The 24014-nt window shown below is 46.9% G+C and overlaps 1 protein-coding gene across 1 annotated transcript in view; it reads left to right on the forward strand.

The window, feature by feature from the left end:
• The first annotated feature begins 171 nt into the window (after positions 1-171).
• The window catches only part of LOC131668227 (uncharacterized), a 34156-nt gene continuing 10313 nt past the window's right edge, over positions 172-24014 (forward strand). The window contains exon 1 of the mRNA XM_058942196.1: positions 172-453. The gene's annotated coding sequence lies outside the window, so the exon portion shown is untranslated. The remainder of the gene's footprint in view (positions 454-24014) is intronic.

A 24014-nucleotide genomic window follows, 5' to 3' on the forward strand; every position in this document is an offset into this window, starting at 1 on the left:
CGTTTGTACAATAACGTCCACGTGCCTCTATATACACACACCTACTTATCGAAACATCATCAGCTCCGATTTGTATTATCACTGTGGGTGTGTACACAGAGACGCAAAGTCCAAACAAAGACGAGTAGCCGCATATCGGCTTTCTCGCGCAACAGCCGGCAAGCAAGCTCGCATTCGTTCGAAATAATCCAGTGCCTGTGCGTGTTTACACCCGCGAGCATTATAATAATCGACTTGGCGCGCGCGCGCGCGCGCTCTGCAGTTTGTCGGTTGGCGCGGCCGCGGACAGCAAAGAGCAGCATGCATCGCCAGGTGGTGGAGAACAATTTTCGTCGTCGCGACGCCGAGGAGATCCAGTCAGCAGCGGGCGTTAACGGTGTCGACGGCACGCCAACGCGTCGCGGTCTCATCGATTTACCGCGCCGGATGCTCATCCAAGATTTCGATCCGACGGTGAGTAATTGCGTGTGACAAAGTTGGACATTTTTGGGATTTCCAAGGGCATTGCAATATCGTCATTTCAAGGCACATGCCGCATAGAAACCCCAACCCTGCCGCAACAAGTACGTAGGTGCGCCTGGAAGCGATGACACTTGGTTTTTCTGTTGCTTTCATTGCAAGTCCGGTTACTTACGTTCGTTTTTTGCACAAACTTCGTTACGCTCAGTGTGCGTTCGTTTGGAGCTTGCCGATGATGCGCGCGCAGCTCTATTTTTTTATTCAAACTCTCTCTCTCGGCTCGTCAAACATCAAACAATTGCCATGCGTATCCGATTATAAGTTTTATCGAAGCGACCTATCTTCTTATCGGCGTTCAAGCGGCTTTCCTCATTCTTCCTCGCGTGCCGTGTGTCCAACGCGAGTTGGCGCATCGTTGCTTTCCTTTTCCCGTATGCACATGTATGCTTCTGCCGGGTGTGTCTGCGCAGAGTATACGAGATTGTACGATTCTATTGTGCGCCGAGCGGCTGCGAAAGGGGATTCGCGTATTTCCTCTACAGGGAGGGAGAGAAAGCTATAAGAAGGGGGAAGTCTTTAATTTCTTTTAGTTGCGCGTGTCCCCACGAAAACTTCTATTTTTATTTTATACCAAAAATAACGCTTGGCGATTCGGAATAAGGCTGACGCTTTCACGAACGAAACTTAACGTCAACATTTCCAACCACGAATTTTCATCAAAAGCCTTTTTGCGCTCGCGTACAATATGTTGCGAGAAATCACCTGCTTCGTAAACGAAAAAACCGCCCACAGCGTTACTTTCAAACATTCCCGTCTTTTTTTTTTTTTTGCACAGCCTCCTCTCTTTTCTCTCTCGGAACAGAAGCAAAACACCTTGCACCACGAACGAGAAAAAGAGGAAAGAGAAGACGCTGCACATATAGCAAGGCACCCGCTGCTTCCGACTCTTCTTTTTTTTGCAATAAACTAGCTCATCGACCTCGCTTTCGCGAGTCTCGTTTTGCCCGACCTCGCGCCTTCTCTCTCTCTCTCTCTCTCTCTCTCTCTCTCTCTCTCTCTCTCTCTTCGTCCATCGGTAATTATATACGCCGAAGCGTAATAAGTCCGCGCAGCGGCAGCAACGTATATCTTCGATCGACGATATGAAGCCCGCTGCTCAATGCTCGCAGTACATATAAGCTGACGAGTTAATTTAACGCTACATTATACTTGTCCCTCCTTTTTACCTTTGTCTATTTGCCTATGCTTACTAATTATCACGCGGACGCACGAAAGTTTCTCCCTCGGACAAAACAAAAGTAACGATTATTTATCGATGTCAGTAGTAGATTCACACACACACACACAAAATGAGCACGTACAATATATCCTGAGATATACAGCGAGGTGGAGCATAAATCGCGCGTCGCCCGCGGCTCGCGGCCGCGCGGCCTAATAATGACAATAAGTATCCCGCGGAAAAGGCTGCACGTCCTATAAATAAATCGGGGCTGTGATATAGGGAGTAAAGGGGTGCACATGCGCGCACTTGTAAAAATGAAAGGAGAAAAGAAAATATCCCGGAGAAGTACGCGAGGCTTCTGATTTAGTGAGTATGCAGGCGCTTTACGAGCCAAAGCGGTAGCTCCGTACGTGAGCGCAGCGCCCGAGCGAGAGAGAGTGCCAACTTGAATAAATTGCGATCGCGTGCGTCTGACGCGGGTTATGCCGAGTTTGCTTGCAACCACGCGAGGACCTCTGGGATATGCCACGCAGCTGGCTCGGGTGTCGACGACGTGTGATCGGGAGAGTCCTCGCCCGTCGGCCCGTCGGCCCGTCGCCTTCTCTTCGGATGTTCAGCCGTGCATTGGGAATCAGTTTCAGCACTAATTATTCCACGTGTGCACCAAGGGTTGGAGGAAACTCAAAATCGTATACCAAACGAGACGTCATGACTCATCAGTGGCGTTCAAAGCTCGCCCGCTTAGAATGTTCGATGACATTAAAATAGTACCGCTTTCAATCTATAAAGTGTTCTCGCGACGCTGCTAAGCATGAACATCTTTGTAAAAAAAGCACGCATACGTACACAGACACACGTATGAAGCGAATATTGAAAATAATTGGAAAAGCGCGGAATAAATCCGGCGTGTAAACCCAACAGGTAGCTTCGTGGGTAGATTATCGAAACGTAAACAATCGCACGCGGCGGTGTATATCGTCGAGCGTGATTATTTGTCGATGCATCGAGCGCGCGAAAGTTCTTTCTCTCCCTCGTATGTAGTGGCAAATGGGCTCATATTTTCGCGCGATGGTTAATAAATTGGCACGCTGCCGCTGCCGCCGCTTCTTGACGATTTAACACCCCGATTAGGCCCTCCTCGGGCCGACAAATTTATTTTTAGCACCTACATACTGCGAGGACGGGTTCTAACGAGTCTGCCGCCGCCGCCGCGCTACCATTAAGAGATAATTAATTCGATAGCATTTATCCGTCGGCTATCGCCTAGACTCGGCTTCCTCGGGCCGGGGAATCGATATTGAGATTCTTTTCTCGTGCAGCTAAGGTGTGCGGCTGGTTGTTACCGCGACAAGGCGGATGAGATATTTCGCGGATGAGAGCGCTCGACAATCGGCGCGACACACCATTGCTCACGGCGAGGCTAAGAGCAACGGTCCGTCAGACGCAGAAAAGAAAAAAAAACGGCGCTCGCGGCGGTAGCCGCAGCTGCATACGTTTGCCGTGTTTCGCGATATCGCGGAGCGAGTGTGTCGATATATCGCGCTCGGTCGCGGCCGTTTATTTGGCCGCCTGTTGAACATCGTGGCGGGTGGCGCGCACGCGAACTACTTATATATCTGCGGAGCGGACTTCTTTCTCGCACTCGGAAATATAATTTGATCGTTGCGTAAGGCTGCCTTGTGTTTCGCATGGGCTACGCCTCTCTGGCGAACGCCCGATGTTGAACACGTGCACAAGCAAGAGGTACGATTTCAATGGGTATTTAGCGCTGTTTTCAATTACCACTCTCTCGCTCGAAACAATCCAAGTGTGTACGGGCGTCTCGAGCAATTTATCTCGATGGGCCGATAATGGAATTGAATCTGATCGGCGCACGCTGCACACGGCGATAGTTGCAATTTGGCGAGATGACGGCGTTGCTTCAGCTGCTCAGTCTGCGGTCGGCAGTGCCGAGAGGTAACTTGGGACTTAGCAGGCCAGTAGGATTCTCAAGGTACACGACCACATGGACCACTAAGGCCCAAACTACCTCCGGCTCCTTCGTCGTCGTGTCGCCGACGCCGACGCCGACGCCGGCGCGCGCATTTATCTGCGCACACAACCTGCGAACATGAAAGGCGCACATTTTCAATGTGAAAATGAGTAACGGGTATAAATCGTTATTTAATTAAAGTGCAAGCGCGAGAGCGGTCAGTCGCAATATCTAAATGGCTTGAAAACACGAGTTATCACTCGGGCTCTTGCTAAACTCGAAATATACAGACAGAGAGACGTTGGGGTATATAATCAAGAGTCGCGATCTCGCACTGCTGTGTAATACAACTTATCGCAAGCAGCGAGTCGGAGAGAACGCGGTAGCCGATAAATTAATAAGCTCGGGCGCAACACACACACACACACACACACACACACACACACACACTCTCACTCGCACTCTGCGGCTCTCTCCGTCGTGCGTGCGCGCGCCCGAGTCCAGTCTCTTTCTCCTGCGAGCGCTTGACGGATGAATCGATTTCATTTGCGCGCTCCGCGAGGTGTTGCGATCGTTAAACCGTTGCCAAATCATCGTGCAGTTCTCACGTCTGCGTTTGTCGCCTTTTCCTCGGCCTTCTTACCCGAGGAGGCCAGCTGCTTGACGGTCGGATCAGCAGCCGTGGCAGCAGTGCTATTGTCGTTTCTCGTTTGTTTACAGCGTGCCGGAGAAAGTTATAATTGTACAGGCTCGTTTGTGATTTATAAATCCTTGTTCGCGCTGGCGCTGCGTGTGCCTGGCGAATTTTCATGATGGATTATATTTCATATCGGGCGACGCTGCTGCCCGCATTTGCAAATTATATAGTTTTCGCGCTCTTTTAAAATTTATCGTTTGCGAATTTTTCATGCCCGAGCTATCATTAGGAGGCTCGATTTGTTCGAGGCGCGGTTGCAACCTAATTATTTTATTCAGTCTGATTTTTTCAGATAAATAACATGTCGTGATTTTGTATAATGGAAATTGAGCGCTGATCCGCAGAAAGGTTCGACGTCGATTAACTACAACCAATCTCGTGCAACCGATGTAAAAGAAAAAGCCACGCGTGCGCTCCTTGCCTTTTTCGTTTCTAGAATCTCTCGCGCGAGCTTAGCCATTATAAAGCTCGCGTGCAATCGACATGCTTTCCCGTTCCCCTTCTCCCGCGGGAATCTAATTACGAGAAACAAGAAGAAGAAGAAAGACACAGACGAGCAAAAAAGAGGGAAGAAGTCGCACGTGCGCAGGAAATAATTAGACGATCGGCGTTATCGGCGCGCTCAAATATTTACTAATAAGACTTTGTTGGCTCGCAGACGAACGGCGCATGGGAATAGCGCTCGAATCAGCGCTGCGAGAACATCCGACTGATCTTTCAATAGAAAATCCGAGCGCACTTTTTCCACTTCGAAAGTGCTCGGCCAATATTATGCCGTTGATTGATGAACGTTATTCGCGCTTTTTTTTCGTCCGCCTCCATGGCGAACACGAGCAATATGCGCTCCGACATGTCTGCTATCGTTTGGCGTTCGATGTTAATTTATTACTGTGTACTGTTCAAGCAAATACAGCTCCATTATAACGATTAGTCTTATTAGAGATCTGCAAAGCCTTATCTCCTTTTGGGCATCGTTATGTGCGTTTCCTCGCCGCGGTGCGGTGCAACTACATTTTCCTGAATGCGCTTCGACAAGGGAGGCACGATCGAGAGACTAGATGTCTTTTTTGGACTTAATTAAGACCTTTTCGGCTTGGACTATTCGAACAACGTTCGAGTGACCGCATTTTTTCACTGAGCTTCAGCCAATATTTTGCTTTATCACTCTGAACAGTCGCCAAATCGAGTGTCGTTAATACTGATCGACGTGATTATCGAAATAAATCCGATTGGATTAGAGTAAGAAGACATTTCCGATGTGTCGATCAGCATGTGAGCTCGACTCATAGAACAGGTTTTCAAGAAGCACACAGATTAAAAAAAACCGCTTCCTCGATTCAAATTAGAACGCTATTTATCAATAATCAAGCTCAGTTAAGGATTAGACTTTTTGCTTTACAAGAACGTAAACTCGAAAACCAGCGGATACAAGAAAAATGTTGAACGGCGTGAAAGTAAAAGCCAAAGAGAAAGAAAGAGAGAGAGAGAAAATGCATTATCCGTAACTAATTACGGTATTGAGTGTCAATCGAAGAGAAAAAGAAGGCGCGATTTACACTGATTTTGAAAAGTTATGCATGCACGCGATCGTATTGCCTACTTCCGTGAGAATCGGCACAAGGCAAGACTTCCAAAGCAGAAGAGAGAGGGATAGTACAGTCAAAACCGCCTCCGTTGAGGAAGTTGTAACTCAATTATTTAAAGGAGGGGCGAGCCAAGTAAAAGGGGTGCAAGTGCTTCCGAAAAATCCAGGACGCTCGGTCGCGCTCGTCCCTCTTGTCACAGCTGAATTTAGTCCGCGCGCGCCTGTGAGAATGAATGGTCACCGATCGTCCGTCTCGCTCGCACTGACGCGGCGAAGGCCACCTCCAAACAAATTTATTGTAAACGACTGCGTCCGATTGTCTATCGTTTGCGTTTAAGCCGCGCGGCTTTTCTTAATTACACGTCCATCTCGTCGTTTCAGCGATAAGATGTAATTTCGTTGGAAATTTCAGGGGTATCGTATGAAAAACGTGTAATTTTCAGCGATTATCCGACAATGTTTCGCGAGTCCTCGCGAGGACGCATTAATTAGAAGTTATACATTTTACATCGCATCCGACAGTCTGAAAGTACGAGGAAGGCGAAAATAAGCTGAAAAACTTGAAATCTCGAGAGGATCTCTCAGCAGCAAATTGGCAAAGTTAGCACGCGCGCGCAGACGCGTTTAACAAGCTAATGGCAATCCTCGTGCGCGAAGCTTCGAAGTATCACTCGCGCGGACCTGTTGGAAGCGTTTAACGAGTGTCCGCATTATATACACCACTTGCGCGGCTCCATACTTCTCGCGCACGCCACATTCTAACGGCTGTCTTTAAGCGCCCCGACGATTAAACGTATGTATATCGGTCTCCAAAGACGCACGAGCGAAAAAAAAAACAGGCCATGGATTTTTTTCAAACGGAACGTATTCGTGTAACCCGAATACAGTCGCGCAATTTCAACCTATCGGACTTAACCGAAGGGCCTCGAACGGTCTGATTAAATATGTAATTGGTGAAAATCGCGCCGATAAATCGCTGCGCCATAACTTTTCATTAGCGCTTTTACGCATCTCTGAATTCTTGGTAAAAAGTCTATCTCCTCGATTACCGGACGGCCGACATTTCCATAGCGCTCTTAACGCCGAGTTTTCTCGAACGAACGAACGAACGAACGAACGAACGAACGAACGGGAGAGAGAAAAAAAAGTAGCAGCGGCGCTTTAGGCATCATTAGGGCGAGAGTTACATTCGTCCACGTGCGAGCGCGCGCTTGAGAAAATTCTTCGCAAATTGCCAACGCGCGCGCACAAGAGAGTGAGAGAGAGAAAAAGCGGCGCCGAGAGTGTGACGAGCCACACACACGCGCGCGCGCACAAACGCAACGCCGAGTTTTTAACGGCGCTAGCCGCGGTTTTCCTTTTGTTTTTTCCAGTGCGACGAGGTGCGTGGGATTATTCTCCTGTTCTCGCGCGGATTTCACCTTCGCTTTACGCGCCGCCGTTGACGTCTGTTTATCGTTCTCGTGGCCTGCAAAGCGACTCGACTGCTTTGCCAGTGCATTACTTTGACGCTACTCGAGTATACTTGCGTGCGCGCGAGCTACCTGCGGCCGCGTTATTCCAAACCCTCGTGTATTTGTAATTTGGCCAGAAAAATATATTCGTCCATTTATTAAGATTATCAAGACAAAAGCTACAAATTCGAATGCCTCTCTCATGCTTCTACATTGTCATGCTCGAGTAATCAAGGAGTACGGTTCTTTTCGTACGACTGGTCATTCTAACTCCGCGTAATAGCGACTCGCTATTTATATCTTCTCGCAAGAAAAATCTCATTGCAGCTCACAGACGCGTATCAATAGATCAATCATTTTCCTCTAACAGCCTCTACTTTTTCAAAAGAAAAAACAACTCTCCAAGAAAGAATTTCAACCGCAGCGAGCTAATCGAGTAAGAGGCTGTACCATTTTCCAGGGCTGGCGTTATAAGTATTATGGATTTGCGCTCTTCCCTCTCTTTCTCTCTCTTGGATAAGATATCGGGATATCGCGACGCGTCCGCCCGCGGAGCTTCTGCGCTTGCTTCGCTGCAACTACCGGCTCTATAATTAACCCCCTTTTGCTTGCTCGCTTGCTCGCCGTGCTCTTATACCCGCAATGGGATTATTCTGCAAACGTATCTATGCTCGACGGCGACGACGAGGACGACGCCGCCGTCGGCGCGTTCACGGCTGATTAGCTTGTTTCGCCTGCTTTAGGTGCATGAAAAGTCACAACCATCAGTGCGAGCGCTGCGCATTATTTATCGCATATTTATCGCAGTTGCATATGTTTGCGCGCCCCTGTGAATGCTTCCTTCTCGATGCGTCGGTATTTGCAAGTGTAAACGCAGACTATCCACAATAATTTTGCATATTGCTTTTTATTAAAAGCTATTGCAATATATTCAATATGTTTGAAGCTTGCAAACATTCGTGGCTCGGATTTAAATGTTAACGGAATCAATGTATCGCAGCTACACAGTATACATCGCCGTGAGAAATAGCGCTTCATTGTAGAGAGTACAAAAGATAACCCGTACCCATGAATAGGCTGCATATATAGCAACAAGCAACGTATAACGTTGATTAACTCTTTCGGCGAGAACAAGCCGCAATGTTACTTCGTCAAAGGCAGAATAAAAATGGAAAAAAACGGACAAACTGCTTAGGTCAGATTTTACATCTCTCTGTCGCTTGTTTCTCGCGCGCCCTTGTAACGCCAAGATAACGTCGGCGGCCCTATTCGTGTACTTGCTAATTGTTGCTGTTCTGCCTCATGGGATCGGCATTTTTTCTTTCGCGACGAGCATTGCAAATTTGTTTGAGCGACCGACCCTCGTTCACAAGATATTTTCCGCGCGACGCTCGGCACGACTGATCCACGCAACAATCCCGTACGCTCCGGCCACAATGGCCTCCGCCGTCGCCGCCGCCGTCGCCGCCGCCGTCGCCGCCGCCGCCGCCACCGCCGCGGCGCATTTAAATTCCGTGATTAGCCAGATCGACGCTAATAATCGAAGATGAATCGGACAAAACTTCTCATCGCCGCGTAATCGAGAAAGAAAAGCATTCTCTTGATTTCCTTGTGCAACCTCATTACACAGCCTCTAGATCAACTATCGGTCTATTCTCTAGCAATGAAAAGAAGATGCCTATCCGTACAACAAACAAAGAAGGCACGAGGCCAGGGAAAAAGCTTCATCCGCGCTCGCGTGGCCGACAAAAAGCAAAATTAAATCCGTCGTTCGCTCGCGTTGAGTGCGCAAGATTCGAGTCACGCCTCAGCCTCGCAGCATCGTTTTTCCAATGGGGAGAAAATCTGCCGATGGCCGATGGCCGATGAAAAAGAAGCCACAGCCGCCTCGCAGCGGTTCATTGTGCGCGCGAGCGCGAGCGTTACGCAGCAGCTTGTTTTTCAAGGCAGCGAGCGAGAGGCGAGAGGCGCGCGACGTCGCGGGGCGAGCTTGCGAGCAGCCAAAAAATAAACGAGGAGGCAAGCCAAGAAGCGTGACGAGAAGAAAGTGTGCGTACTTGTCGTGGTCTGCGCCGAGGGCCGCCACACACAATTGTAGGAGGAGTTTCCCCACCAGCGCTTTCCCAGCTTTCCCGCGCACACTCGCGTCTCCTTCCGTGCACGCGCGGACGATTCGGCCGATGGCCTTTTACGCGCACTCGCGACGCGTATCCGTCACTCTTCCACTTTTCGGCGCACACACCTCAACTGCGACGCAGAGAGAGAGAGCGCGCCGGCTTCGCGCGCCCATGTGAATTTTCGGCAAAACAAAGATAAGAATGGCTACGTGCAGCGTCACGACACATACACGCCCACACGCACGAGAGAGAGAGAGAGAGAGAGAGAGCTGCGTGTGCATACAGCCTTATCGCGTACACACGCTCAAAAAGGAGCTTTTGAATGAAACAAAGGCCGCGCATGCGTCGTACATGTATACGCGCATACATGCGCATGGGTGCATCGGGCCAAAAGGGTTGGCGCGCGGCTCACCAACGAGAAGGAGTGAGACGGAGAATCCCCCTCTGTATGACCGAAAAATCGATGGAGCTGCACGGAGCGCACACACGCAACCCCTTTTTCTCCCTCTCTCGTTGAAGAGGCAGACAAACCGACGATTATCATAAGTACACCGGGCGTCCTTCGGCGTTCTGCAGGCGCAAAGGCCTACGTCAAAAAGACACACCCCTTCACCACGCGTACGCGTGTGCGTGCGTGCGCTCGCGGGGTGGGGGCTTAGACCATGCCCCTCGCGACGTATGAGAGTATGCGGAAGGAGGCGCTAATGCAAATTTTATCCGCCGAAATGCAGCGCGTTGCATCTACCTCGGCTGCGATTTCCGATTCGGAAAAATGCAGCCGACCCCTCGCGGCTACGAGGCCTTGCCCAACTGGTTATGCGATTTCTTTTTTTTTTTTTTTTTTTTTTCATTTTCGAGATAGAGCCCCTTTTGTTGGGTATTTTTGCCGACGAGATTTCGCTCGGGCGCACAGATGCACGGACTTTTCGCGAAAAATCGAGCGTCGGTTACGCTGCGTACGCGAGAATGGGTATTTGCATAACTCGTAACTGGGATTATTGCCCGCGTGAGGGTAATAGGATTTTTATTCAGGTGCCGAGAGAGACGAGAGAGCGTCGAAAAATTATGATGAAATTCGATGACTATGGGTGCGAGAACGAAAGTTAAAGCACAATGGGCCACTATAAATTCCGAAATTCAAAGTGCGAGCAAATACTGAGAGAAAAAAAGAAGCGAGCAAGAGAGAAAGTGCGAGCAGAGAGGTGATAGAGAAAGAGGGAGGAGTGAGAAAAGGGTGGTATTCTCGGACGCGAGAGTCACGTAGGTATATAATGCTCATCGTTCCTCTTACGGCTGCGTCGAGACAATGACAACTGTACGCATGTGTGTCCGAGAGGGCGATTTTTATAGGGAATGACCCTTCGGGAGAGAGAAAAAGACTCTCTATCTGTTTCTCCCATCGTCTCCTCACGATGTGAGAATTAAAGGCTTCGCGGCCTCTATGTGAGAAAGAGAAAATGATTTAATGGGCTGAAAAAACAAACCGGATGATGCAAAACCAAAATCGTCGTGTGTGCCTGCCACTTAAACCTGAGGAATCGTTTCGCTTTAGAGCTAAGCATCTTCTTTTTCTACTTTTTTTTCATCTTCAACGGACTCGCACTCATTTTTTTTTTCAGAGCCAACGTGTAAGTTGGGGCTTCTCAAAAGAATTAGAATTTGCGATTGTTATTTTTACTCGACAGTTAGCACGTTCTTAATGCTTATTTATTCAAAAATGAACATTTGCTCGATTGTTCCACTTGACGTAAACGTTTATCGTTCCTTGCGAAGCTAGATCTAAGATAATAATTATTTTTATTATTTCAAATCGGACAATGAATTTTATTTCTAATTAACAATGTATTTTTCAGATGTCGTTTTATTCGAAGATCATCTTTTACGCCGTGCGATTCAAATTAAATTTTCAAAAACTAGCAACTCCGTCGATAAAGCGATCTGTTCAGTATAAAATACGGTAACGGGTGTAACCTCCGCCGCAACAGCGTATAAAAACCTTACACATTGAACAAGACGAGGAAGGGGGAAAAAAAAGAAAGCGCAACAACGTCCGCGGCGAGAAAACGAGACAATGTCCTTGGGATAACGCACAGACAATGCAGTAACGACAAAAAAAGGAATTCCTCGGTGACTTTTACACCGTGTTAGCGCAATCTTTCACCGAAAAGAAAAGCAGAGTAAAGAAGAGAAGCATCTCTTTTCTCCCTGGATATTGCAACGTCACTGGCCACGATTCGCTTCGTCGCGGCAAAATTTTCAACATAGCGCGGATCACCTTCTTTTTCGTCAAGATTAATTAAAACGCGCATTCTTGTCGTTCGATTGTGCGAGGGTATGACGTGAATATGCGATTAAGAAAATCTAGTGTCGTTTTAAGTGCTTTCGTACGCTAAAGATCACTTAATCTGCATCAACGCTCGTGCGAATTTAATCCATCAATAATAAATGGAAGTAGCGAGAACGTGGTATCGCTAAATTTTTTATTTCACGATGAACCGTTAAGGGATGGAATCTCAGTAGCCACTTCCCGTCGCAGTTATTCTACTACTGTGCATTACGTGGGTTGAGATCTCTTCCTGCGTAGTACGACTCATCCTGCCTACGTACACTAGTTAGCATGATACTTCTATCTTGGCTAGCCGAGGAATTCGAGAAATCGAACGAAAGATTATGAATTTGCTTCGTGTTTTTCATATTATTGCAAATGAGAAATATATATCGTAGAATTTTCATTGTGCCAAAGTCATTGTTATCTATATATACCAATAGACTATGACGGCAATTACGCATGTATAAAATTGAAATGTCAGTGATTAAAATAAGGCAAGTAAAATGAGTAATCTAAGGCAGGCGAAGTATATATAGTATACGCAGCAGCAGCGGTTGCAGTAGTCGGTTTAGCCATAAATTACGCAATTCAAACTAATTTCTCTTCTGGCGACAACTGCGAGTGAAACAAACGAAGACGGACTCGGACAGTATCTCCTGAGGGGTCTTAACTTGCGACTGCGGACACATCCCTCGTCCTTTAAACCGTACTACCTACTCTCGACAGTCCCTCTCTCTCTCTCTCTCTCTCTTGCGGAGAGAGAAAGAGAGACCATTAAAGCGCGATCGCTCACGAGACTCGTTTGCCTATTATTCAAAATGCGCGGAAGCGTTTGCATATCACCCTACAGGAAAACCTTCGTGTGTTTTTTCGCATGCATATGTATCGATTGATTATAAGCCGCGCAAACAGCTTTACTCGGGAGACCTCGCGATGAATTGCAAAGGAAAAATGAATGCACACCGTGGTACTTTTGCTACGTACAGCGAGAGCTAATAAGGGCATCGACATCGACGAAAAAAAAAAAGGAACCGAGGGAAATTGGCTTTCGCGGAAACAATGGGTGCCACACAGCTCTGTTCGTCGTTAAGAATACGGACAATTGTTTCTGCAGCAGCAGCCGTTTCAAGCCGATGCATATTATACGCAGGCTTATATGGACCTATGCGCTCGCGGATTATCATTGGGGGTAATCGCGAATGTAACCCCCCCCCCCCCCCACTCTCTCACCCAACGCCGGAGAGCAAGAGGTCGAGATGCCAGCCAGATTACTCCGCTACTCTCGTTTATTTATTTGCTTTGTAAATTGGCCATTTTTCCTTTCTGCAGATTCGCTGGCGTCGTGCGAGCTTAGACCTCAACGTCGCACTCACCCCGAGCATCATGCCTTATGCAACGAACACTTTTTCGGGGGCGTTAATCCAGTTCTAGGCAGATATAGCTGTTAGAGGCTGCGACGCACGTGGGGAGCTTACGCTGATGATTTTTCACGCCGAGGAAAAACGGCAAACGGGCAGCAGCGGCAGCAGCAGCAGCAGATTATGTACGCGCGCACAAAAGGGCGTAGCGTATTTAAGCGTCTGGCAGATAAGCGCGCGCGCAAAGCGAGTCGTGATGCTATAAGGTAGCTGCTGCTGCTGCTCCGAGCAGAGTTGCCTTTGATACGCATCTGTGCGCGGACTGGCACTGCTGCTCCGAATTAATAAATAATAATGCTGTAATGCTCTCGCATATAGACAGAGATTATCGGCGTATACAATACAGTCTGTAGTTGCTACATTCCTTGAATATTCACGTCGAGCCACGTTGTTGACGTTTATCGTGAGATGCAAAAGCAAAAAAATTGAGAAAATTGAGAACAAACCATTCGATCCTTGATTCGATCTTTATCGATTCCATCTCTCGCACGCTCGCGTGTAAAACTAAATTCTTGCGAGATTGATTGCAAGAGAATGAATTTCGAAGAAAGTTCACGAACCCGCGGCGACATAACAAAACAACAATAGGAGATGATCAATCACTTTCATTAATAACGAAAAATCCGTACATACTGCATGTCCAAGAGAGAGGGAGAAAGAGAGAGAGAGAGAGAGAGAAAGGCGCATTCAAGCGTCGAGTCCGTCGCTGGACAAGCCTCGCTACTTCAGTAAATGGCAGCTAATCGAGCTGGCTAATCGAAAGACGCCGACAACGGAGGCATGCCAGAGCTATCACGAGTATAGTCGTCCGCGCGCGCGAGGGATGTGCCAGAGTAGCACAGAAAGGAAGAGAAGCTACATTGCAGTGTTTGTCTGTCCCTCGACGATAATTAATGTACGTCAATGAAAACTGCCGTAGATTGGTTATTATACTTCGATTCATTTTCTGATTCGCAATTTTTCATGTGAGCGCAAAAATAGAATATCGTTCGATAACTATCGATAGTAGAGAAGGAGCTTTCGAAAGAAAAGAACTTTTCCAATTTTCAAGTCAATTAATTTTCCCGATCCCCCCCCCCCCCCCCCCCTCCATAATTCATCAAATGCAGCAGTAAATCGTGCGCGCAAAAACAATTAGGTAAGATTTTAGGCCGCCGCGAGTGTGCAATTAACGCAGAAGCAAATTGACGAAGCCGCGAACGATACTTGAGTGCGGCTGGCGCGGCGGCTTCGGGGAGGAATCACGGAATGATTCGCCCGCGACGAGTCGGACGCGAAATTAATTTGCCAGCGAATTATCGAAGCCCAGATAACTGTGACGTTTAATTACCTCGGCGATAACTCAAAGTCGGCGTAGACTCGTCGATATCATTGGATAATGATTGCGCGATCGGAACGGGGTGGTTTGGCGAGATACACGGCACACGCTCATAGCTAGCCGATGAAAATCCTGATCAATCGGCAGCAGCGCGCTCGTTGTTATGCAACGCTAACGCTCGCGCGAGATGCTAATCTCTCTGGCATCTCGATACGAACAATATCTGCGGCTGCCTTGGAAAAACTTGCCAAGTAATCAGGCGCTGGCGAGGAGCTGTCGAATTTTTAATGAACCACATAAACGCTTATCTGACGTTATATCGAGTTGGCGCTCACCTACGTCTAGGTTTTCCCATAGCCAACTGCAAACACACCAGGTCGCCCGCGGCAGACCGCGAAAAATCCATCATCGGCTCATTGTTCGCGGCAGCGCCAACACGTGATGCCGCCACGGGGCTGGTTTTATTACTTGCTCACGCGTATTGCAGCTGTCGATATGTATAATATGCCGGAGAAAAATTCGAGCCGATTAATGACCATCTTACCCCACGATCTGACTTGGCTGTTTTGTAATGAATGCTAGCTCGTTATACCGCGTTTCTCATTCCGTTTTCTTCATTTTTTTCAGACAAATTTAGAGAGTTTATGCGTAAGATTATCTCCAGGCTATCGCTTTTGTTACGTTGTCTGCTGAGAATAGCTAAATTGTCTAATGAGCCGTTGGTGCGTTAATTATCAGCTGCGGATAACGGTTTATTGCTTATTGTTGTTCCGACTAAAAAATTTGCGAATTCTTAAGCGAACCTTGAGCGTGCATTTCACACTTATTGCCCGCCAATCTTACGTGAATTGTACGTACGTGTATTAAAACTGCTTTTTTATTTTCCGATGGGATACATAAAAGACCTGAAAAAAACTAGCTTGTTCAAGGAATTTTTCAGTCAGGAAAATGTATTTTATTGCCAAGGCACGCAACAAACTCATAAAACGTTAGTTCTTTTCATAACCGTAGGTTGGGACAGTAGCAGCAGCTTCGAAATTTGCATTTATGATAAAGCGATCCTGGACGTCACTGTAAATCAAACTCCTTTTTTCAAGACTATGATATTCCAATCCGCGTTCTTTTTTTTCAAACAAAAGTTTAATGTTTTTTAATGCATTCGCCGTATGAATAAGAAATTTGCATAAATTGAATAGAAATCAATGAATTTGTATTTACTAAGCGGACATGAGAAAGTCAACTTTATATAAATTGAAAATGTAAATTTTAATTGCAGCGCTAACTCGCCACATACAAATTTGTCGCAATCAAGTAAACAAACTGGTTGGTAGAGATTTTTCATCATTCACCAGTCAAACAAGGTAGAGATTTCAAACTCTTTTTTTTCTCTCTCTCTGTCTTCGTCCTAGCGTCTTATTATTTTTACTCTCGCCAAGCTTCTACCAGTCATTAATTAGTCAAAGCTTCAAATCTAAGTACAATCTCCCCGCAGTCTTACTACCAACTTATCATTTTGCGAACGGTAGCTTTCAATTATTTTATGCTCGCGTCTCTAATTGCCGAAGGATACAGGGTAACAAAGTCAAGATTGATTTGAATTTTTTGTCGCGTTTAACTTATGCAGCGGTCCGTTCATTTTTGCCGCATAGTATTCATTAACTTGCATGATAAGCTAATAACATCAACATGTCTCTTTTTTTTCTCTCTGTTGGCGACCGAGTTATTAAAGTAATTGTTTTTGCTTCGATTTTGCTTCGATAGCGCGATTGATTTCTAGAGGCAGCGGATGCATTTCAATTTTTTAATTAATTTTTTGCTCGTAGGCTAATTGATAAATTCTTTCGGAAGACAGTTTAATAATCGATATTCTCGTCGTGAATTGTAAGCTCGTAATTATTGCAGAAAGAGCCGATTCTTTGAACGAAGAAAAAAAGAGCGAGATGTAGAAGCAAACGGGATCAACCTGATTAGTATGAGATTTTTGTTTGTTTGTCGAACACCTCGCAACGACGTATATATGCAACCCAAGAGGGAGGATAAGTCAAAGGATACCGATCTCACGTCACGACCCAAGCACGCGAGTCGTCTGCTCTCGTAGCTGAGTTGTCGGTATTCGCGAGCGAGAGACTGCAGCTCACGTGACCGCTGGGGGGATGCGGAATTGTTCCTACTTTGATTTTTGTTTTATCAGCAGCTCGAGCAGAAGTCTCGAGATTACATCGAGAGGGTTTGCGTGCATACAAAGATACGGGAGCGAAATCGCCACTTTCTTTCTTTCTTTTTGCTTCGCGACGGATGTTTAAGTGTTGATTGACTCACGCTTTGTGCTGCGGAATGTCGTGTACATACTTTCGTCAGGATACTGCTCGATCCATCTGTAAAAAAAATGATAAAAAATCATTATACACTAAATTTTAACATAAAATTCGGTAATTTAAAATATCTTAACATCAGATCTACTATCTTTTTTTGCATCTCGCAAAGAGCAACTTTCACTTGTAGCTACTTTCCTTCAAATTACAATACTCGAAATCATCGTAATGAGATCATTAACAATCTCGCGTGATATCCAAAAAAAGAGCTGTACTCGAAAAACCTGAAATTTTTTTCTTCCCCACTCGAGTCGAATTGGCTCACGTCCTGTACAAATGTAAAAGCACAGCCAGTGATTAATTTCAAAGTCCGAGTAAAGAAAAAAAAACAAAGAGAGTGTATTCCAAAACAAGTCCTTCCACTTCCTACATTTATCTCGGGAAGAACGCTCTTCATCCGCGAGAAAAACGAAGAAGCGCCTCGATGCTCTCGATCTTTCGCTATCGAAAATTCACGGAACCTAAGTGCGATAAGCCCCGTGGCGGTAGTCTTTGGGTTTTACCGATAGTCGATGTCGGATTCTCGTCGAAATAAAGTACCTGAAATCCTTAATGGATCGCTACAACAGTGGCTCCTGTGCTTAGCTTTCACTTAGCTTACTCGGCGAGACCTTGACGCTGTAATAGGGCTACGCGAGAAAACTGCGCAGAAATTGATTCATCGGCGTCGGAAGGGCGGCAGAAGCGGCATCCGGATTTTGGCGCGTATAGAGCCATTGAAACCGTGTGTGCGCGCGTACGCTCTTATGATATCTTCGTGGGGGAGATGCGCGCGCGATAGCGATCTTGGCCGGCTGCGCGGAGAGGGAATTTATTGCACATTACATTGGAGAGCGCGCGCCAGTATAATCTGCCATCTTTATCCCTCATTCGGAGCCGTGCCGGTGCTGCAGATCTGCAGCCTCATCGTCGCGCGCGTCGCGTTGCCGCCGCCGCGGTGCGACGCGCGCGCTCAGCTTTTGTCGTACACGTCGCCTTCTCTTTCTTTCACGCCACGCCGACACAGACTCGCGCGCTCCTCGCTTTTTGCCTCGATTTGTTGCCGCCTGGATATACCTTTTGTAGGCAGTCGCTTATCTTTTATGCGGGAAATTCAGTCGGAAGTAGCTGCGCTGCCAATTGAGATATTAGTAATTTTGCCACTTAATGACGCCTTATTCGAGCTGCTTTTGTACGCTTTCATTTTATCAATTGTACGTCTTACGGGACAACTGAATCGCGCTGTGCATGCTAATGTTTTGCAAAGAAGAAAAAACACGCACGAAGAGTACTTTGTTAGAGTATGAATAGATTGAACGTGACTATGCATTTACAGTTCATTATGTCGGCTAGATATCGATGAAAAAAGGCTTCGTATCTTACACGTGATTTGGGCAAAAAACGTTAATTATATTCTCTAAAGGAAAACGAGTATCTCGTTAGGTGTAGTATGAATGGAAAAATTATTACTAATAAAATTTGCATTTCACAAAACAATTTCGAAGTGCTTCAATTAAAAGTCATAATTATTTTTGTTAAAATAATAGTAAAATTTAATTTCATAAAAAATTAGCTAAAAATACACGTGAAGTGATTTTGTATTGATAAATTTTATGGAACTTGAGCTTCCATTTTCGTGCATCCTCCATAGAAAAAAGATCGCTCCCTCAAAGCCAGGACGCATAAATCCATAAGCCTTTCGAAAATTGATTTGTAATATATAGTCTTAGATACATACATCTAAGAGTCAAAATTGTTTATTTCATTTTGAGTAATGTTGGAAGAAAAGAATGAATATAAATCTTCGAGTATTCTTCTTAAAAAAATGTTTATGTGAAAAATCCAAAGGTCCTACTTTCCATATAAATCGTCTTCGATGAAAATGCACAATCCAATACTAGCGACACATTAGAAATTGATTGAAATACAAGGCCGAAAAAAGCGTTCATACGCAAAATCAGTACACGGTTCTTCCTCCATTTTCGTTTTCTCGCGGTGCGTCCCCTCCTTACTCGCTCCCCCATTGCATTCATTCGGATCGATACGTACATAGTCTCCCCCTCGGCCCTCTTTGAACAGTTGCATGTGCAAGGGCTCAACCCTTTTTTTACTTCGCCGGTAAGGGGGGAGACCGGTTGATTGAATTTGCCTGTATGCATGACGACGACCGGCGAATGGAGGGTTAGAGCGGCCAGCGCTTCATGCGCCGCTCTGCGAGTCGCGAACGCTTTCTGCCAGATAAAACCGACAGAGAAAGAAAAGAAAGATCTGCTTGGCTTCCTTACTCTCTTTCTCGTGCACTTGCTGATTATTGCGCGATAAGCCGTGTAGCAGAGAAGAGTCTTAGCCTCAATAAACTCCAGTTATAAAGGTTATCGCTGCGACTGCCGCTGCTAGCTGCTTTTTCGGACTTATCCCATTGCTACCAAAGATTGGCTTTCTTTGTTTGCCACTTTTTTTAAGCAAGGCTACTGATATACCTCTCCCTTTACTTCCTGCTAGCAGTCCTGGAATGCAGCGCTGCAATTTCATTTGCCCGCGTTAAGTTCTCCGTTCTTCGTTCGATCGTATATTTAATGTACTTTGTATACCATTAATGCAGTTTTACACCCGAAACCAATCATCATTTTTCGTTCAACATATAAGAATAAATTGATTTATTTCTTTGACTGTACAGCAGTCGAGCATAGAGCGAGGCAAAGCAAGCGAATGGCAATAAAGCAGGCAAAAGGAAGTAGAACATCTAAGCAGAGCCAGCACGCAACACATGAAAATCCAGTAGCGATCCATCAAGTAACCCGATCAACACACATACACCGCGACAGGCTTACATAACAAACAGCGTGGCTCATCGAAACGAACGTCGCTTATCGCCGGCGCGCGTTTCAGTCTGCTTACCAGCAGGGAAAAAGCTCGGCGAACCAGTTTCGCAGTGAAGCACAGTAGCTGCCGGCTGTTATCTCGCCGCGTCCGCGAGTCGTCGCGAAATTTCCGCGATGCGTGCGATAAGCATCGCTCCCTCTCTCTACGTAAGAGGGATGTCGCGCGCTATAAAGGCAAATGAGCTTCCTTACCAATGGACTCGCTGACGCGCTCTACCGTGACAAATTGATTAGTACATCGCGCGATTTTCTAAATAAAACCGCTTTTCCTTTTCAACTTGGAGAATTTCGATAAACGAGAATTCGAAAGTTTAGCTGATGTATTTGGATCGCTCATTAGCGTCAACGATTGATAGACTTTTTTATTCGTCGTTTTGCCAACACATCGGAAAGCTGTTCTGGAGTGCTAGTGACACGTGTATCGATCACTACTTTTACAAAAATATTTGTGTGTTTATCATCCAATACCTCATTCAAAAGTTCGATAAGTATGCTAATTCGCCGGACAACTTTTACGTGACCAGCAGTCACTCAGAGCTAATGACTCGAGTGTAAAATAAAAAATATGTATAATTTATTTTTCATCTCTTTGCTCATACGATCTGGAAACGGCTGAAAAAAGGCGCGCGCGCCCGATTCTAAGAAATATTTTTTTTCGATTTTGATTGCCAATCAGTACTTTGTCACTTTTTTTCCAGTAGCTTCAAAATATTTCACACCAAAGTTTCTCATAACTCGCAAAGATAATAATATCAAGATAGCATCTATAAAAGAATAGAAACAGCGGCTTGCGTGTATACAGTGATCGTGGCGAGATTCCAAGAGTCGTTTACGAGGGTCTCTGCACGTTATACCCATACGAATTCCTGGCTCTCGGCGTTTTTAACTGTCAGAAAGTATGGCACTTTGATGTTTTATTATTTACGCCCGAGAGAGGGAGACTTTACGAGCCTGCCGCGAAATCGAGAGAGCCGGTGCAGGTGAAATTTTTATTGATTTGGAATTGTGCGAAGTCGGCTACCACGGGAGTCCCGGATAATTTGTAGTCGTGCTTATTTTCGAGTAAAACAGGCGCAGCGCGCAACCGTTGCCGTTTCGAATCTTACGCAAGTCTCGAGCGCGCCAAAAGTTACCGTATACCTCCTTGCACATATTGCCGAGACTTTAATACTGCGGCGTATCGCGCGCCAGTTAAATTAGACCATCATTTTCATTCAATTTTAAGGTACATCGAATATCGTGTATCTCCGAAACGGCACGATCGGCGAGCACACACACAACTTTGCACAGTACGAGTAGCTCATTGAAATGCTCGCAACGAGGGACTCGCGCATGATGTGCGCTCGACCAATTGTAAGTCAGTCTCTTTGCGACTGCCAGCACCGATTTCAATGACTACCGCGACGGTCGACTCGCCCATTATGGAAGAGAGCATCAAGTAGTTTGCAATCGATAAAACTACCGCCTATTAGTTTTCGATTTCAGAATTATTAGATGGCGCTCTATCGCAGGGATTTCCCACGATTCGCATTACGCGCGACATACATATACACATACATACGTGTATATCGCCTTCGACAATATTCGATTTTCACGCGCGGAATATCTATAGTTGTAGAATCGTCGCGTTACGTCAGAAGCGTACACACAGCTCCCTAATTATGAAATCAGCGGCGGCGTGGTATTTCAAGTGGGTATATAGCCGCCCGCGGGCGACGTGCTTGCGCTCACGTAATGAATCGCCGCTGATAAGGAACAAGCGCGATTCCCACACGCGCTCTCCTGCGCTGCGCGGCTCTCGCACTGCGGGATGATACTTATCGCGCATTTGTATGTATATACATCGCCGCGAGTTGGCTTGCGCAGTCTTGCGCATTGGCCATCAATTAATTTTACGCGCTGGATTATTAACGAGCGATATTAGGCTACTTCATCTCGAATTGGTCCCTTTGGATCGGGGCGAGCACGCGATAGAGGCGCAGGCTTGGCTTTTCGTTCAAACTTATCTGGGATATCGCGCGCTCGTTACTTTTCTCATCCGGAAAAATCGAACTCGCGGCCGCAGCGCCCGATCCATCTCCAAGGCAAAAATAAACCGACTCAACTTCCCATCAGATAATTAGCATAGATGAAAAACTCGCCGGTGAGAGATCATCCGATATATTATTTTATGCATCATTCGACGGAAGATGGATGAGCGTAAGGCCGCGACCGCACGGTCTACGCAAGCGATCGCTGCAAATAATCGACAAATAATAACCAACAAACGCATGGATATAAGTACAATCATGTAATCGCGCCAGTTTGGCTTCCGCGTGCATGCCCCGCCAAGTGAGAGCGTCAAAACGTTTGGTATGCGGGGAGGTCTTTGGGATCCCCGACATTTCCCACGGCTCGTCTCCTTAAACTTTAAAGAAGGCAAGAGCGGGTTGGGCGGGGGGGGGGGGCAGCCCGCCTCCCACTCTGCTCGGGAATGGGTGCGGAAAAAAAGTGAGAGTGAGAGTGTATCGCTGTTGCTTCGCCGCGCGCAGAGACGAGAGAGTAGGAGTTGCCGATCTCAAGAAGTTGCGTAACTCGGCGCAAATTCTCCCATAGATCGGCCTGTTATAGCTCTCTCACTCTATAATCGTTAGACTTTCCGTTAACCCAGTTTCCCTCGAGCTTCCTTTGTTTCGTATATATATATATATATATATATATATATATATATATATATATATATATATACGTATAGAACTGATGGCCCCAAGGGTGTTTACGGTTGTGCCGCGTGTGTGTATATCTTGTGCTTTGCACACACGTACACCGCCGCGCTACGGAGAGAGACCGAACAAGAGGTAAATATGGCGCGCGCAACAAACTTGAGATAATCGTAAGTCAGCCTTGACGTACGTTCTAATGCGGGAGTATGTTCGAGTCCCTTTATGATCGGTTGCGCTCGCCGATCTTTGCCCGGCTTTGGTCCGCGTGGCCGCCGCGAAAACAGATAGGTCTCGCTCGGACGAGCTTTTTCCTCGCCGCACTTTCGTCGCTCGCGCTTTCTTTTTCCATCCGCTGCGAGCAAGCCGAGAGAAGCGAGACTCGAGGAAAAAAAGAACAGCGTTATGCAAATCTCAGCGAGCACTGCTATCCGAGCAGAGTCCATCGGGAGATCCGCGCGCGGAATCAGCATCGTTGCCCCGTTTTGCGGTTGTCGATAGTCGGAAGGCATCACGAGCCATTAAATCTGAGATTCGCAGCAGCTTCGTTCGAGAGCCAACGGTGCCCGATCCCGCCCTCCTCTCTCTCTCTCTCTTTCTTCCCTTTTGTTCGACCTTCATCTGGCCAGCAGACATTTTGCGCGTCGCCTTCCACGCATACGCATATGCACGGAATTGCGCTGTACGCATGTCTCGACGACAAACTGTCGTTTGCTTCTCGTTAGAGGCGTCGCCTGGAAGAGCGAAACCGGCACGACCTGCCGGATAAAACCGAGGATCGCGCGGTCGTTACGCTTTTCTGCGCTCGGCTCTGCCGTTTTATCGCTGCTCGCGCGCGCGTGGACATTAGCGTCGTCGCACGTGGGCAGGTCCCTCTCGAGCGCGCGCGCGCGCTCGCCGCGACACAATGGCTCTCGGCTTATCCCCGCGTACACGCACGCCAGTGAAAATATACGCACTGCGCCGCGCGCGTAAACTTGCCAGCAGGGCTACTTTACGATGCCCGACGCCATTGTACCGATGCTGCTTCCTGAAAGCGTCTGTGCGCGACTGCACGTATACCCGCGCACTTCTCGCGCGCACGAGTTTAGCGAGCTGATACCCCGTTACGCGTCGATAAGCTTGCCGCTGCGCGGCTGTCGACGCCGCCGAGAAACTATTGCCAAACAGATAAGTTGGAGCGAGAGAGAAAGAGAAGTGTTGGTTTACGGGGCGTGGGCAAGCTTTTCGGTTACCGTGGCGTTCCTTCCAGCGGACGCCAGCGATATCTCCATACGTTATACATTGTTTTCGTGGTACTTTATTGGGCGCGCCAATCAAAATGTAAACTGTTGCGCGCAGTGTAACGACTCGCAAAGGACCGCTCGAAATACTCTATTCCGACGACAAAACTGGCCGTTAGAGTGTCGGACAAAACCCCATAAGTCGTCTAGCTACGCCACAAGAATACGCATTTTCACCGCCTCGCGCGCATAAGGCCCGCATATTAAATCTCGTGGCAAATATATTCG

Source organism: Phymastichus coffea, unplaced genomic scaffold (genome assembly GCF_024137745.1).
Source record: "Phymastichus coffea isolate CEN01 unplaced genomic scaffold, Cenicafe_Pcof_1.1 PCOF00075, whole genome shotgun sequence".
NCBI lineage: Eukaryota > Metazoa > Arthropoda > Insecta > Hymenoptera > Eulophidae > Phymastichus > Phymastichus coffea.